Raw genomic sequence first — 18325 nt, forward strand, 5'->3', positions numbered from 1 at the left:
TACTGTGCTGTGTTACAGATGTTTCTGTGGTATGTTACAGATGTTACTGTGCTGTGTTACAGATGTTACTGTGGTATGTTACAGATGTTACTGTGGTATGTTACAGATGTTACTGTGGTATGTTACAGATGTTACTGTGGTATGTTACAGATGTTACTGTGATGTGTTACAGATGTTACTGTGGTATGTTACAGATGTTTCTGTGGTGTGTTACAGATGTTACTGTGCTGTGTTACAGATGTTACTGTGGTATGTTACAGATGTTACTGTGGTATGTTACAGATGTTACTGTGGTATGTTACAGATGTTACTGTGGTATGTTACAGATGTTACTGTGATGTGTTACAGATGTTACTGTGATATGTTACAGATGTTACTGTGGTATGTTACAGATGTTACTGTGGTGTGTTACAGATGTTACTGTGGTATGTTACAGATGTTAATGTGGTATGTTACAGATGTTAATGTGGTGTGTTACAGATGTTAATGTGGTGTGTTACAGATGTTACTGTGGTATGTTACAGATGTTACTGTGATATGTTACAGATGTTAATGTGGTATGTTACAGATGTTACTGTGGTGTGTTACAGATGTTACTGTGGTATGTTACAGATGTTACTGTGATATGTTACAGATGTTAATGTGGTATGTTACAGATGTTAATGTGGTATGTTACAGATGTTAATGTGGTGTGTTACAGATGTTACTGTGCTGTGTTACAGATGTTTCTGTGGTATGTTACAGATGTTTCTGTGGTATGCTACAGATGTTACTGTGGTATGTTACAGATGTTACTGTGGTATGTTACAGATGTTAATGTGGTGTGTTACAGATGTTACTGTGGTATGTTACAGATGTTACTGTGCTGTGTTACAGATGTTAATGTGGTGTGTTACAGATGTTACTGTGCTGTGTTACAGATGTTTCTGTGGTATGTTACAGATGTTACTGTGGTATGTTACAGATGTTACTGTGGTGTGTTACAGATGTTACTGTGCTGTGTTACAGATGTTTCTGTGGTATGTTACAGATGTTACTGTGGTATGTTACAGATGTTAATGTGGTGTGTTACAGATGTTACTGTGGTATGTTACAGATGTTACTGTGCTGTGTTACAGATGTTACTGTGCTGTGTTACAGATGTTACTGTGGTATGTTACAGATGTTAATGTGGTGTGTTACAGATGTTACTGTGCTGTGTTACAGGTGTTCCAGGAAGCTCACAGCGCTGGTTTGTGCATTATGAATAATCATTTACGTTTTTCAGAGGGAAACAGGAAGCACTTTCTTTGGAAGATTTTGGGGGCGGAATGAAAATTGTCTTTCTACAGCTTTTCTCCAAACCTTTGAAATAACAGTGAGGATGCTGATTGGCCGATAAGTACCCACTTGTTTTCTTGCTGCTGATTGAAGGAAAGGTGTTAGTTTGTTGCATGCTTCTGGAAAAACCTGCTGGCCATGCAGATGTTGACATTAGCTTTGTGGTAAATATGCATGCCCCATGTACAGGTGCTGTACCCTCCTAATGCCGCCCCCCCCCCCCCCCCCACCGATTTCTCACTCTATTGAATGTCCTATCAAAATAAGGTACATAAAATGAGGTAAATGAACTTTAAAATAAGGACAAAAATAAGACTGACACACAAACAGTGAGACTTAAATACATGAATATTATTCAAGTAAACTTTTAGAGATCTTTTCAGAATAAAAGCCCCAACCCCGCATGAACAGATGACAGCAGTGGAAAAAGTTTCATCGGAACATTTAGACACAGGAAGTTTGGGTGTTTCTGAGGTCAGTCTGTTCATGCATTCTCTTCCTTTTTTTTTTCTTAGTTCCTCTTTAGTCGTCCAATCAGAGGCCAGCGTGGCTCTGTGGACTCTAACTTCTATTTAAAACCTTCCTGTTAAAGAACAGACTCGCTGATGTAACACGACTGAAGCAGGCAGCCGAGAAACTGATGATGCAGCTCACACACGCACACACGCACACACACACACACACACACAGAGAGACACACACACACCTCCTCGCCTCCTTTTAACCCCTCGCTGGGGATCTGAAAGATGGATCTGTAAGAACCTGTAGCCACGCCGACAGTTTCACTTCTGTTCGAAATCTACGCCGGCCTCAAATAGACCTGCAGAAAGTCTCCCAGATGATGACAGTAAGAGTCAAAGACTTTCTCTTTGAGAGTTCAGCTACATGAGTCACATCACGCTGCGCGCTCACAACATGGCCGTACAGACGATGTTCAGAGCTCACAGGACGCCATGCTGCAGCTCAATGGCCGGAGGGTCGATCGATAGATGCTCAAAGCTGTGATGTTTTTAATGATCCGCTCCCATTTCTACTGCTGTCCACAACACACAACACACAACAACACACAACACACAACACCACTACACAAAACAATACACAACACCACTACACAAAACAATACACAACACACAACAACACACAACGCACAACGCCGCTACACAAAACAATACACAACACCACTACACAAAACAATACACAACACACAACAACACACAACGCACAACGCCGCTACACAAAACAATACACAACACCACTACACAAAACAATACACAACACCACAACACAAAACAATACACAACACCACTACACAAAACAATACACAACACAAAACAATACACAACACCGCTACACAAAACAATACACAACACACAACACACAACAACACACAACGCCGCTACACAAAACAATACACAACACCACTACACAAAACAATACACAACACCACTACACAAAACAATACACAACACCACTACACAAAACAATACACAACACCACTACACAAAACAATACACAACACACAACACACAACAACACACAACGCCGCTACACAAAACAATACACAACACCGCTACACAAAACAATACACAACACCACTACACAAAACAATACACAACACCACTACACAAAACAATACACAACACCACTACACAAAACAATACACAACACCACTACACAAAACAATACACAACACCACTACACAAAACAATACACAACACCGCTACACAAAACAACACACAACACCACAACACAAAACAATACACAACACCACTACACAAAACAATACACAACACACAACAACACACAACACCACTACACAAAACAATACACAACACCACTACACAAAACAATACACAACACACAACAACACACAACACCACTACACAAAACAATACACAACACCGCTACACAAAACAATACACAACACAAAACAATACACAACACCGCTACACAAAACAATACACAACACCACTACACAAAACAATACACAACACCGCTACACAAAACAATACACAACACAAAACAATACACAACACCGCTACACAAAACATTATACAACACAAAACAATACACAACACCACTACACAAAACAATACACAACACCACTACACAAAACAATACACAACACCACAACACAAAACAATACACAACACCGCTACACAAAACAATACACAACACCACTACACAAAACAATACACAACACCACTACACAAAACAATACACAACACCACTACACAAAACAATACACAACACCGCTACACAAAACAATACACAACACAAAACAATACACAACACCACTACACAAAACAATACACAACACCACTACACAAAACAATACACAACGCCACTACACAAAACAATACACAACACAAAACAATACACAACACCGCTACACAAAACAATACACAACACCACTACACAAAACAATACACAACACCACTACACAAAACAATACACAACACCGCTACACAAAACAATACACAACACAAAACAATACACAACACCACTACACAAAACAATACACAACACTACTACACAAAACAATACACAACACCACAATACAAAACAATACACAACACCACTACACAAAACAATACACAACACCACAACACAAAACAATACACAACACCGCTACACAAAACAATACACAACACCACTACACAAAACAATACACAACACCACTACACAAAACAATACACAACACCACTACACAAAACAATACACAACACAAAACAATACACAACACCACTACACAAAACAATACACAACACTACTACACAAAACAATACACAACACCACAATACAAAACAATACACAACACCACTACACAAAACAATACACAACACCACAACACAAAACAATACACAACACCACTACACAAAACAATACACAACACCACAACACAAAACAATACACAACACCACTACACAAAACAATACACAACACCACTACACAAAACAATACACAACACCACAACACAAAACAATACACAACACCGCTACACAAAACAATACACAACACCACTACACAAAACAATACACAACACCACTACACAAAACAATACACAACACCACTACACAAAACAATACACAACACCACTACACAAAACAATACACAACACCACTACACAAAACAATACACAACACCACTACACAAAACAATACACAACACCACTACACAAAACAATACACAACACCACTACACAAAACAATACACAACACCACAACACAAAACAATACACAACACCGCTACACAAAACAATACACAACACAAAACAATACACAACACAAAACAATACACAACACCACTACACAAAACAATACACAACACAAAACAATACACAACACCACTACACAAAACAATACACAACACCACTACACAAAACAATACACAACACCACAACACAAAACAATACACAACACCACTACACAAAACAATACACAACACCACTACACAAAACAATACACAACACCACTACAGAAAACAATACACAACACCACAACACAAAACAATACACAACACCACTACACAAAACAATACACAACACCACTACACAAAACAATACACAACACACAACACACAACAACACACAACGCCGCTACACAAAACAATACACAACACCACAACACAAAACAATACACAACACCACTACACAAAACAATACACAACACCACTACACAAAACAATACACAACACCGCTACACAAAACAATACACAACACCACAACACAAAACAATACACAACACCACTACACAAAACAATACACAACACCACAACACAAAACAATACACAACACCGCTACACAAAACAATACACAACACCGCTACACAAAACAATACACAACACAAAACAATACACAACACAACACAATACACAACACCACTACACAAAACAATACACAACACAAAACAATACACAACACCACTACACAAAACAATACACAACACCACTACACAAAACAATACACAACACCACTACACAAAACAATACACAACACCACTACACAAAACAATACACAACACCACTACACAAAACAATACACAACACCACAACACAAAACAATACACAACACCGCTACACAAAACAATACACAACACCGCTACACAAAACAATACACAACACAAAACAATACACAACACAACACAATACACAACACCACTACACAAAACAATACACAACACAAAACAATACACAACACCACTACACAAAACAATACACAACACCACTACACAAAACAATACACAACGCCACTACACAAAACAATACACAACGCCACTACACAAAACAATACACAACACCACTACACAAAACAATACACAACACCACAACACAAAACAATACACAACACCACTACACAAAACAATACACAACACCACTACACAAAACAATACACAACACAAAACAATACACAACACAAAACAATACACAACACAAAACAATACACAACACCACTACACAAAACAATACACAATGCTGCTCTACCTGCAGAACCACAAGGTCCACCACTAGGGGGGAGGATCAGAAAAGATTGGAGCAGAACCCTCCATGAACTAAACGTACAGACTTTTCTCACGACACATTAAGAAATGGATTTTAAAGAACCAATCATGCTCACATTAGTTTTATTCTCCTGCAGGTGTTTCCTCTTAATATTCAGTATTTTAACTTTAACGATGCAAACATCATTTTAAACGTAGCCTTTGTGTGGAGTCTGAGCACATGTGCATTTTGAATCTATATGTTTTATTGTGTGTGTATTCCGTGTTGACCTGTTCGGGGACTGCTATGATCTGGTATGAAACATCTTTTCTCATGGTCCCTGACAACTGAACTCAACATGTCCAATGTGAATAAGTGGAATGAGTGATGGTCTGACTTCACAGCAGCCTCTGCCATCAAGGCGCCAATGATAAGGTGTGACACCAACAAACAGACATGTCTCATGTTCATCCTGCTCCTGCACACAGACAGGTCTGTGACACCTCTCGGACAGGTGTGTTTACCTCAGCAGACACAGACCTCAGGAATGACTTCTTCTTCATGTGTAAATGTTGTAGCTGTGAGCCGCTCACAGGCTGCACTTTAATGTCTCAAAGAGGAAGTGAAGAGTCAGAGAGGAACACTTCAGTAATCAACCTCGACTGTTTCATAACATCAAACTTTTCAAAAGAACAAACTTTTTCATTGTTGTGCAACGTCAGGGGAAACCAGGCGAAGCTCCGGGAAGAAAGGACTTGTTCAAGTCCAGATCAGACGTGCCCTAGACCGGAACGTGTTCCTGTTCAGACGTGCCCTAGACCGGAACGTGTTCCCGTACAGACGGGACCCTAGACCGGAACGTGTTCCTGTACAGACGTGCCCTAGACCGGAACGTGTTCCCGTACAGACGTGCCCTAGACCGGAACGTGTTCCAGTACAGACGGGGTCTAGACCAGAACGTGTTGCCGTACAGACGGGACTCTAGACCGGAACGTGTTCCCGTACAGACGTGCCCGAGACCGGAACGTGTTCCCGTACAGACGGGACCCTAGACCGGAACGTGTTCCAGTACAGACGGGGTCTAGACCAGAACGTGTTGCCGTACAGACGGGACCCTAGACCGGAACGTGTTCCCGTACAGACGTGCCCGAGACCGGAACGTGTTCCAGTACAGACGGGGTCTAGACCAGAACGTGTTGCCGTACAGACGGGACTCTAGACCGGAACGTGTTGCCGTACAGACGGGACCCTAGACCGGAACGTGTTCCCGTACAGACGGGGTCTAGACCGGAACGTGTTCCCGTACAGACGGGACCCTAGACCGGAACGTGTTCCCGTACAGACGTGCCCTAGACCGGAACGTGTTCCCGTACAGACGGGACCCTAGACCGGAACGTGTTCCCGTACAGACGGGGTCTAGACCGGAACATGTTCCCGTACAGACGGGACCCTAGACCGGAACGTGTTCCCGTACAGACGTGCCCTAGACCGGAACGTGTTCCCATACAGACGGGACCCTAGACCGGAACGTGTTCCCGTACAGAGGGGGTCTAGACCCGAACGTGTTCCCGTACAGACGGGACCCTAGACCGGAATGTGTTCCCGTACAGACGTGCCCTAGACCGGAACGTGTTCCAGTACAGAGGGGACCCTAGACCGGAACGTGTTCCAGTACAGAGGGGACCCTAGACCGGAACGTGTTCCCATACAGACGGGACCCTAGACCGGAACGTGTTCCCGTACAGAGGGGGTCTAGACCGGAACGTGTTCCCGTACAGACGGGGTCTAGACCGGAACGTGTTCCCGTACAGACGAGACTCTGGACCTGAAGGTGTTCCTGTAAACGTCCCCCCACACACGACGCCCTCTCTGGTGGATTTTTCACAGTGGACTGTGGTCTGAAGTAAGATCAGTGGTTCTGGTCTCTTCTGGTCTCTCTTTATAAAGTTTATATTTATATTTAGAGAAATGTAATTCTTTCAACACTGTTGGTCGACATGGGAAGTCCAAAAATAACACACACACATGCACACACTGACACGCACACACACACACACACACATATACACACAGTCAAACATGCACATAAATACACATGCACACACACAAACACACACAAACACAGTCACACATGCACACAGACACATACACACACGCTTGAATTTCCCTCGGGATCAATAAAGTATCTATCTATCATCTATCTACACAGTCACACACACACACACAAAGTCACACATGCACACACACAGTCACACGTACACACACACAGTCACACACACAGTCACACGTACACACACACAGTCACACACACAGTCACACGCACGCACACATACACACACACACATACACAGTCACACACAGTCACACACAGTCACACACACACAGTCACACACGCACGCACACATACACACACACACACACACACACAGTCACACATACACACGCACGCACACATACACACACACACACAGTCACACACACATACACACGCACGCACACATACACACACACACACACACAGTCACACATACACACACACACACACACACACACACAGTCACACACACGCACACATACACACACACGCACACATACACACACACACACACACAGTCACACATACACACACACACACACACACACACACAGTCACACGCACGCACACATACACACACACACATACACAGTCACACACAGTCACACACAGTCACACACACACAGTCACACACGCACGCACACATACACACACACACACACACACACAGTCACACATACACACGCACGCACACATACACACACACACACAGTCACACACACATACACACGCACGCACACATACACACACACACACACACAGTCACGCACACATACACACGCACACATACACACACACACACACACATACACACACACACACACACACACACACACACACACACACACACACAGTCACACACACACACAAGTTTGAGAACTTTTAACCATCTTTGCTGTAATTGTAATGAAATGGTAGTTAGGGTTAGGGTTAAATATAAAACAGTAGCATTTCTTCCTGGTAGTTAATGTAACTGTGTTTCAGTCTGATCTTTAATCTGTCAGAGCAGAATGTCATTAACTCTTAAAGGTTGTGTGAAGTCCCGCTGAGCACAACACAGGAAGAGGACACTCACCGCTTCAGACTCTCTTTACTTTTCTGTCCACGGTTTGATGACTCAGCTTCAGATGATGAAGATAGCGGTGTTTTGAGTATTCCTCATGTCTTAATGTGGGGGTCCATCCTCTGTCTCGATTCACTCTGTGCTCGGTGTTAGAGACGTGGACGGTCCGGCGGAGCGCAGCGCACTGACCCGCTAAGGAAGTGTTGATGAGAGTGCGTCAGGCTGAGCTGCCGACAAAAAAAGAGGAAGAAGAAAAAGAAGAAAGTGTGTATGTGTGTATGTGTGTGTGTGTGTGTGTGTGTGTGTGTGTGTGTGTGAGAGAGAGAGAGAGAGAGAGAGAGTGTGCAGGAAACAGAAGGCTTCATATCTCTGAGTATCAGCTGCTGTTTACTGAAACTGTAAAGTGACAAACATTTCTTTGTTTATGAAGGTTTGCAGGTGTTCACTTAATGCTGACACCTGTTTGAAGAACGAACTCTGTTGACCTGACTGTAAATTTTAAAGAAACATAAGCTGAAAATGTACTCTTTTCAAGACTTGCCTCAATGAAATGAGCAAATGTACAAAATTAACATCAACGTACCAAAACATGCAGTTCCTCCAGTGTCCACTAGAGTCTGTCTCCTGCAGTGAGTCAGTCTCCATAGAGCTCTATGTGAAAATGTCCAACTTTACAGCTGCAGTTCCTCCAGTGTCCACTACAGTCTGTCTCCTGCAGTGAGTCAGTCTCCATAGAGCTCTATGTTAAAATGTCCAACTTTACAGCTGCAGTTCCTCCAGTGTCCACTAGAGTCTGTCTCCTGCAGTGAGTCAGTCTCCATAGAGCTCTATGTTAAAATGTCCAACTTTACAGCTGCAGTTCCCCCAGTGTCCACTAGAGTCTGTCTCCTGCAGTGAGTCAGTCTCCATAGAGCTCTATGTTAAAATGTCCAACTTTACAGCTGCAGTTCCTCCAGTGTCCACTAGAGTCTGTCTCCTGCAGTGAGTCAGTCTCCATAGAGCTCTATGTTAAAATGTCCAACTTTACAGCTGCAGTTCCTCCAGTGTCCACTAGAGTCTGTCTCCTGCAGTGAGTCAGTCTCCATAGAGCTCTATGTTAAAATGTCCAACTTTACAGCTGCAGTTCCTCCAGTGTCCACTAGAGTCTGTCTCCTGCAGTGAGTCAGTCTCCATAGAGCTCTATGTTAAAATGTCCAACTTTACAGCTGCAGTTCCTCCAGTGTCCACTAGAGTCTGTCTCCTACAGTGAGTCAGTCTCCATAGAGCTCTATGTTAAAATGTCCAACTTTACAGCTGCAGTTCCTCCAGTGTCCACTAGAGTCTGTCTCCTGCAGTGAGTCAGTCTCCATAGAGCTCTATGTTAAAATGTCCAACTTTACAGCTGCAGTTCCTCCAGTGTCCACTAGAGTCTGTCTCCTGCAGTGAGTCAGTCTCCATAGAGATAGAAATAGAAACCTCTCTGTCTCTGCTGCTTCATGTTCACAACCGACAAAGAGAAAAGTCGATAAATGTAGAAATCAATGAATGGATACTTACATGTTGGACGGGTGTCAGGGACAGATTTGCATGCTGTGCGGACAGCTCTAAAAGTATTCAAATTATATTTTAACATCTCGCAGCTCATCCTGGGGTAGAGAGCGACTGGTTGGAGAGAGAGGCAGAAACAGGGAGGGAGAAGAGAAAGAGTTTAAGGTGAAATGATGAGATTAGAAACAAACAAAAAAGGCAGAATGTTTTAAATCATAAAAGAATAAAAGAGCTGAGAGAAACTTTAACAACACATCCATGAAACTAACGAGCTGTGGACATTCCTTGAACACATTTAGATATCACATTTTTAAATCATACAGTCCCTGTTTAAATGCCCTCAAGTTTAGAATCCAGCTGAAAGCGGGATGTCATAGTGATGTTATCACAATGTCAGCTCAAAAAGAATCTACACAAGTCAAACTGCTGTCACCTGTCTGTGATCCGGCTGCTTCAGATCAGAGAGAGAAAGCTGTGAAACATCAAGAGACCTTTTCCACTCACTGCTCTTGTTTCCTGTATGTTGTTAATATTTCACAGAATCCATAAATCATCTCCTGCTTTTATGATTCTGTTCCATTTCCTTCTTATGACAATTATTAGGAGTGTATGTGTGTAACTGTATCAATGTGTTCTTCACCTGATCGCTCGATGAGCCGCAGCTGGTCTGGGCGAAGGTTTAGAACTTGTAAAGTCTGACTCAGCAGGACTTCTGCTGGTGTCTGAGTTTCTCGGTCTGGAGTTTAATGTTAAATATTTATATGTCAGTGCTCAGTTTGAAAATGAAGAAGTGATGTGAAACAGAAAGAAGAAGTTAAGGTGAGTAAAAGTTTAACCTATCACTTCCTCCAGAGGGAGGTGCAACCAGAGAAACTACCAGAGCTCATTTACAACATCAGTAAACATTTACACATGACACAGCTCTCATTCCCAGTTTATAGGTTCTGTGTGGATGAACTGGTTCAACTGGATCATGATTACAAATGAATTAATGTTCCATGAAAGAGTTTTCTACATTCTGAAACCAGAGCTGCTCTACTTCCTGTCTGTCATGTGATGTCTGTTGCTCCACAGAAACACCCTTCATGGTCGTTGAGGACGACTCTCTATACACTGAGTCTTCACACGGGGCACCACAAATACTGGGGGTGTATTTACACACCTGCGACCTGAGTCACATCATTGAGTGACTCAGACTATTCTGACTCATGAAACACAATTGGAGGTGAAGTCAGTAGTAATGTTTGTCAACACAACATTCAAACTGGGCCCCTCCTCCTGGGGTCTGGACTACGAAGCAAGTTGGGTCTCTTTGGGTGATCTGGCTTCAATAACTCTGACATAAGAGATTGTGCAGGTTAAATTGTTTTGTAAAGCAACACCTCACGTTGTCTGATAAGGGCTGTAGAATAAGTACATTATTTTTTTATATGTTTTTTCACACTAAAGGGCTCTAATTTAATTTAGAGGAGAAAGTGGCTGTTAGCATAGCTGTTAGCATAGCATAGCTGTTTAGAACCCGCTTGTTTTTCAACAACGCGTCATATGACGTAACATAAGGGAGTCTCGTTCTGTCACTCTGCTTTGATCAGCTTTATGTGAATGAATGAAACCTTTATTGTCTTACAGCGAGAGCATAAAACACTTTACAAACATTTATAAGACAGTACAAAAGAATAAAAGCACATAAAACACACTAAAGCATGACATGATTAAAGAGGTGTGATAATATGGTAGTGAGTGAGAGCAGAGAGGACGCCTCCCTGCAGCAAACACTCTTCACTGCTGAAGCCATGGGCTGACATTACCTGCACGAGCACCGAGCAAACTAAAGTCACAACTCTTTCCCTCTCTGTCTTTGTGATGACTTAAAGCACGCAGCGATTTCGGGCATGTCTGATTATAATTTGGAATTTGCGCGGCGCACATTCGGGCGCATAGTGTAAGTGGCTTGATTATTCATAGTGTGTTTTGGCTGAATTATTCCCACAACCTCAGAAACAAAAGCGTTTCCTCATCCATGATTTAAATCTCTGGGTGTTTAATATATAATAGTCTAAATGCAGATAAGCATTACATTATTTGATCAGCTGGAATCTTCTGTTATTTTCTCTAGTGTGTGTGTAATAGACACCGGACAGTCTGTATTCATATACTATATGTAGTCATGCGATTTATTATGAATCAAACTCTGTTGCAAGAGAGCGTGCGTGCGTTGTGCTGGGGGAGGTGATAACCAACTCTTTGGCTTTCACTACGATGAGGTGCAGGTGGTTATCAGAGCTGTGTGAGGTGGGAAATGGAGTTATGGTATTCGGTCAGTGAATGATCTAACAGCCCAAATACAACAGTGTCATCAGAGTATTTGAGGTAAGTGTTTGTGGGTGAGGGGCTGATGCAGTCGTTGGTGTAGAGCAGGGGTGTCCAAAGTGCGGCCCGGGGGCAATTTGTGGCCCTTGAGTGGATTTTTTGTGGCCATTGACTTCAAATCAAAGAATCAGAAGATTTTGGCCCCAGGCCTCATCAGATGGCATATTTCGTTCTTTTTTTCTTTTTCATGTTAGCGAGGGAGACCTATAAAAGCCTGACTATTCTTTCCAAAAAATTACAATACAACAGTTTCCCACTGCAATTAGTTATTGTGTATTTACATTATTTTTTGAAGAGGTCAAAATACAAAAAGTTCCTTCCAATATTTAAAAAAAACAAACAAAAAAACTCTGTGGCCCGTGAGCCATTCTAACGCGACAATTTTGGCCCGCAAGAAAAAAAGTTTGTACACCACTGGTGTAGAGGGTAAACAAGAACGGGCTCAGCACACATCCCTGGGGGGAACCGGTGTTGGTGATGGCGTATGATGATTTCACGCTCCCCACTCTGGTGGATTGTGGTCTGTTGCTGAGAAAACTGTGAACCCAGTGGATGAGGAGTGATGGGATGTTCAGGTGATGGAGTTTCCTGATCATCAGATGGCGCTGGACGGTGTTAAAGGCGGATCTGAAATCGATGAAGAGAAGTCTGGCAAAGTTACCGGGCGTTTCAAGGTGTTGGAGGAGTGAATGAAGTGGAGTGTTTAAACAAGGTGAGCACTGGGCTGCATCAGGAATAAAAAATAAAGACATTAGTGCTGCATTTGCACAGACTGTAGAATCGGGCTCTATGTCTCTCTCTCTCGCGCTGCTAGACTGTCAAACCATTGTACAGATTTGTCGTTTTTACGAGGCAATCCCATACAATGTAAAGGTGAATGATCTGCACTTACACCTACTACAAGTTTTTTAATTTATTGAATGTGATTACAAACTTTACATATGCTGATGTGAACACAGCACTAGCCCATATATCGCTAGCTGACACCTGTCACAGGTGAGACTAACGAGACACAGGTGAGACTAACAACACAGGCGAGACTAACAACACAGGTGAGACTAAAAACACAGGTGAGACTAACAACACAGGTGAGACTAACAACACAGGCGAGACTAACAACACAGTTGAGACTAACAACACAGGCGAGACTAACAACACAGGTGAGACTAACAACACAGGCGAGACTAACAACACAGGTGAGACTAAAAACACAGGTGAGACTAAAAACACAGGTGAGACTAAAAACACAGGTGAGACTAAAAACACAGGTGAGACTAACAACACAGGCGAGACTAAAAACACAGGTGAGACTAAAAACACAGGTGAGACTAAAAACACAGGTGAGACTAAAAACACAGGCGAGACTAACGAGACACAGGTGAGGTTAAGAAGTCACAGGTGAGACTAACAACACAGATGAGACTAACGAGACACAGGTGAGACTAACAACACAGGTGAGACTAACAACACAGGTGAGACTAACAACACAGGCGAGACTAACAACACAGGTGAGACTAACAACACAGGTGAGACTAAAAACACAGGTGAGACTAAAAACACAGGTGAGACTAAAAACACAGGTGAGACTAACAACACAGGCGAGACTAAAAACACAGGTGAGACTAAAAACACAGGTGAGACTAAAAACACAGGTGAGACTAAAAACACAGGCGAGACTAACGAGACACAGGTGAGGTTAAGAAGTCACAGGTGAGACTAACAACACAGATGAGACTAACGAGACACAGGTGAGACTAACAACACAGGTGAGACTAACGAGACACAGGCGAGACTAACGAGACACAGGCGAGACTAATGAGACACAGGTGAGACTAACGAGACACAGGTGAGGTTAAGAAGTCACAGGTGAGATTAACAACACAGATGAGACTAACGAGACGCAGGTGAGACTAACAACACAGATGAGACTAACGAGACACAGGTGAGACTAACAACACAGGTGAGACTAACGAGACACAGGTGAGACTAACAACACAGGTGAGACTAACAAGACACAGGTGAGGCTAACAACACAGATGAGACTAACGAGACACAGGTGAGACTAACAACACAGATGAGACTAACGAGACACAGGTGAGACTAACAACACAGATGAGACTAACGAGACACAGGTGAGCCTAACGAGACACAGGTGAGACTAACGAGACACAGGTGAGACCAACAACATAGATGAGACTAACGAGACACAGGTGAGACTAATAACACAGATGAGACTAAAGAGACACAGGTGAGGTTAAGAAGTCACAGGTGAGACTAACAACACAGATGAGACTAACGAGACACAGGTGAGACTAACAACACAGGTGAGACTAACAAGACACAGGTGAGACTAACAACACAGATGACACTAATGAGACACAGGTGAGACTAACAACACAGATGAGACTAACGAGACACAGGTGAGACTAACGAGACACAGGTGAGACCAACAACATAGATGAGACTAACGAGACACAAGTGAGACTAACAACACAGATGAGACTAAAGAGACACAGGTGAGACTAACAACACAGATGAGATTAAAGAGACACAGGTGAGACTAATGAGACACAGGTGAGACTAACAACACAGATGAGACTAACGAGACACAGGTGAGACTAATGAGACACTGGTGAGACTAACAACACAGATGAGACTAACGAGACACAGGTGAGACTAACAACACAGGCGAGACTAACAACACAGGTCAGACTAACGACACAGGTGAAACTAACAACACAGGTGAGATTTATGAGACACAGTTGAGACTAACAGGACACAGGCGAGACTAACGAGACACAGGCGAGACTAATGAGACACAGACGAGACTAACGAGACACAGGCGAGACTAATGAGACACAGGTGAGACTAACGAGACACAGGTGAGGTTAAGAAGTCACAGGTGAGATTAACAACACAGATGAGACTAACGAGACGCAGGTGAGACTAACAACACAGGTGAGACTAACGAGACACAGGTGAGACTAACGAGACACAGGTGAGGTTAAGAAGTCACAGGTGAGACTAACAACACAGATGAGACTAACGAGACACAGGTGAGACTAATGAGACACAGGTGAGACTAACAACACAGATGAGACTAACGAGACACAGGTGAGACTAATGAGACACAGGTGAGACAAACAACACAGATGAGACTAACGAGACACAGGTGTGACTAACGAGACACAGGTGAGACTAACAACACATATGAGACTAACGAGACAGAGGTGAGACTAACGAGACACAGGTGAGACTAACGAGACACAGGTGAGGTTAAGAAGTCACAGGTGAGACTAACAACACAGATGAGACTAACGAGACACAGGTGAGACTAACGAGACACAGGTGAGACTAACAACACAGGTGAGACTAACGAGACACAGGTGAGACTAACAACACAGGTGAGACTAACAAGACACAGGTGAGGCTAACAACACAAATGAGACTAACGAGACACAGGTGAAACTAACAACACAGATGAGACTAACGAGACACAGGTGAGACTAACAACACAGATGAGACTAACGAGACACAGGTGAGACTAACGAGACACAGGTGAGACCAACAACATAAATGAGACTAACGAGACACAGGTGAGACAAACAACACAGATGAGACTAACGAGACACAGGTGTGACTAACGAGACACAGGTGAGACTAACAACACATATGAGACTAACGAGACAGAGGTGAGACTAACGAGACACAGGTGAGGTTAAGGAGTCACAGTTGAGACTAACAAGACACAGGCGAGACTAACAACACAGGTGAGACTAACGAGACACAGGTGAGACCAACGAGACACAGGTGAGGTTAAGAAGTCATAGGTGAGACTAACAACACAGATGAGACCAACGAGACACAGGTGAGACTAACGAGACACAGGTGAGACTAACAACAAAGGTGAGACTAACGAGACACAGGTGAGACTAACGAGACACAGGTGAGGTTAAGAAGTCACAGTTGAGACTAACAGGACACAGGTGAGGCTAACGACACAGGCGAGACTAACAACACAGATGAGACTAACGAGACACAGGTGAGAATAATGAGACACAGGTGAGACTAACGAGACACAGGTGAGACTAACGAGACACAGGTGTGACTAACGAGACACAGGTGAGACTAACAACACATATGAGACTAACGAGACAGAGGTGAGACTAACGAGACACAGGTGAGGTTAAGGAGTCACAGTTGAGACTAACAAGACACAGGCGAGACTAACAACACAGGTGAGACTAACGAGACACAGGTGAGACCAACGAGACACAGGTGAGGTTAAGAAGTCATAGGTGAGACTAACAACACAGATGAGACCAACGAGACACAGGTGAGACTAACGAGACACAGGTGAGACTAACGAGACACAGGTGAGACTAACGAGACACAGGTGAGGTTAAGAAGTCACAGTTGAGACTAACAGGACACAGGTGAGGCTAACGACACAGGCGAGACTAACAACACAGGTGAGACTAATGAGACACAGGTTAGGTTAAGGAGTCACAGTTGAGACTAACGAGACACAGGTGAGACTAACGAGACACAGGTGAGACTAACGAGACACAGGTGAGGTTAAGAAGTCACACTTGAGACTAACAAGACACAGGCGAGACTAACAACACAGGTGAGACTAAAGAGACACAGGTGAGACTAACGAGACACAGGTGTAACGGGTCTTGTCTTAAAAGAAGGGGTGCCAGTCAGAGTCAGTCTGACAAATAATAATGTGTTAAACTTGAACCAATATATATATTAACCCGCACAACAAACATGCATAAACAACAGGTTGAAAACAATTTTACAATAAATATATACAACAGACACTAGTTCATTTTTCAGTTTTGTATTTTGAAATTCCATGAGGACAATCCATTCCATATTCCACCACCCGTTCAGTCATTCCTTTCCGATCCACTGAATAAAAGATCCAGTCCGGGTTTTACCACGGATTCCCACCCTACGAACAACCCGGAAAACAACAATGTGACTTTTTGAAACACACAGAATCTTTTTTAACTAAATAATAAGTCACTGTACCTCCCGTCAGTAGAGTCTGAGATGTCAGGGATGACACGGCTGTGATGAAGCTCGTTATTCTGCGGAGTTTATAAAAGTACGAGTTTAAACAGAGAACGTTAACGGACGGAATGTTATTGATGCTAACTTTCTTTTAGCTCTTACCAAGAGGCAGCGATCAAAGGTTTCAACAGCAGATACTTCCGCAAGCAGGTAAGAGTAATTTAGTTTTTTAACTGGTTTGAGGTGTGTCTCTTCAGAAGTCCTGAACGCGAGTGTTTGGAGGGGTGGTTTTAAATCGTGCGTTATTGGATGATTGGTGCTAGGTGGGCGTGAACGGCTGGATTGGTGAATGAATGAACTAGTTGATGAATGAGTGATGTCAGTACAGCTGAATCGCTACACTCTTCCCCCCTTCGCCAAAGCCGCCAAAGGTGAGGCGTTATTGT

The 18325-nt window shown here is 43.1% G+C and overlaps 1 protein-coding gene across 1 annotated transcript in view; it reads right to left on the reverse strand.

Annotated features, from left to right (window-relative positions):
* hck (HCK proto-oncogene, Src family tyrosine kinase) overlaps positions 1-9192 on the reverse strand; it is a 24184-nt gene extending 14992 nt beyond the window's left edge. The window contains 1 exon segment of the mRNA XM_079372861.1: positions 8970-9192. The gene's annotated coding sequence lies outside the window, so the exon portion shown is untranslated.
* Between the last annotated feature and the right edge of the window lie 9133 nt (positions 9193-18325).

This window comes from Symphodus melops (assembly GCF_947650265.1).
Source record: "Symphodus melops genome assembly, contig: scaffold_121, whole genome shotgun sequence".
In the NCBI taxonomy this organism is placed as follows: Eukaryota; Metazoa; Chordata; class Actinopteri; order Labriformes; family Labridae; genus Symphodus; species Symphodus melops.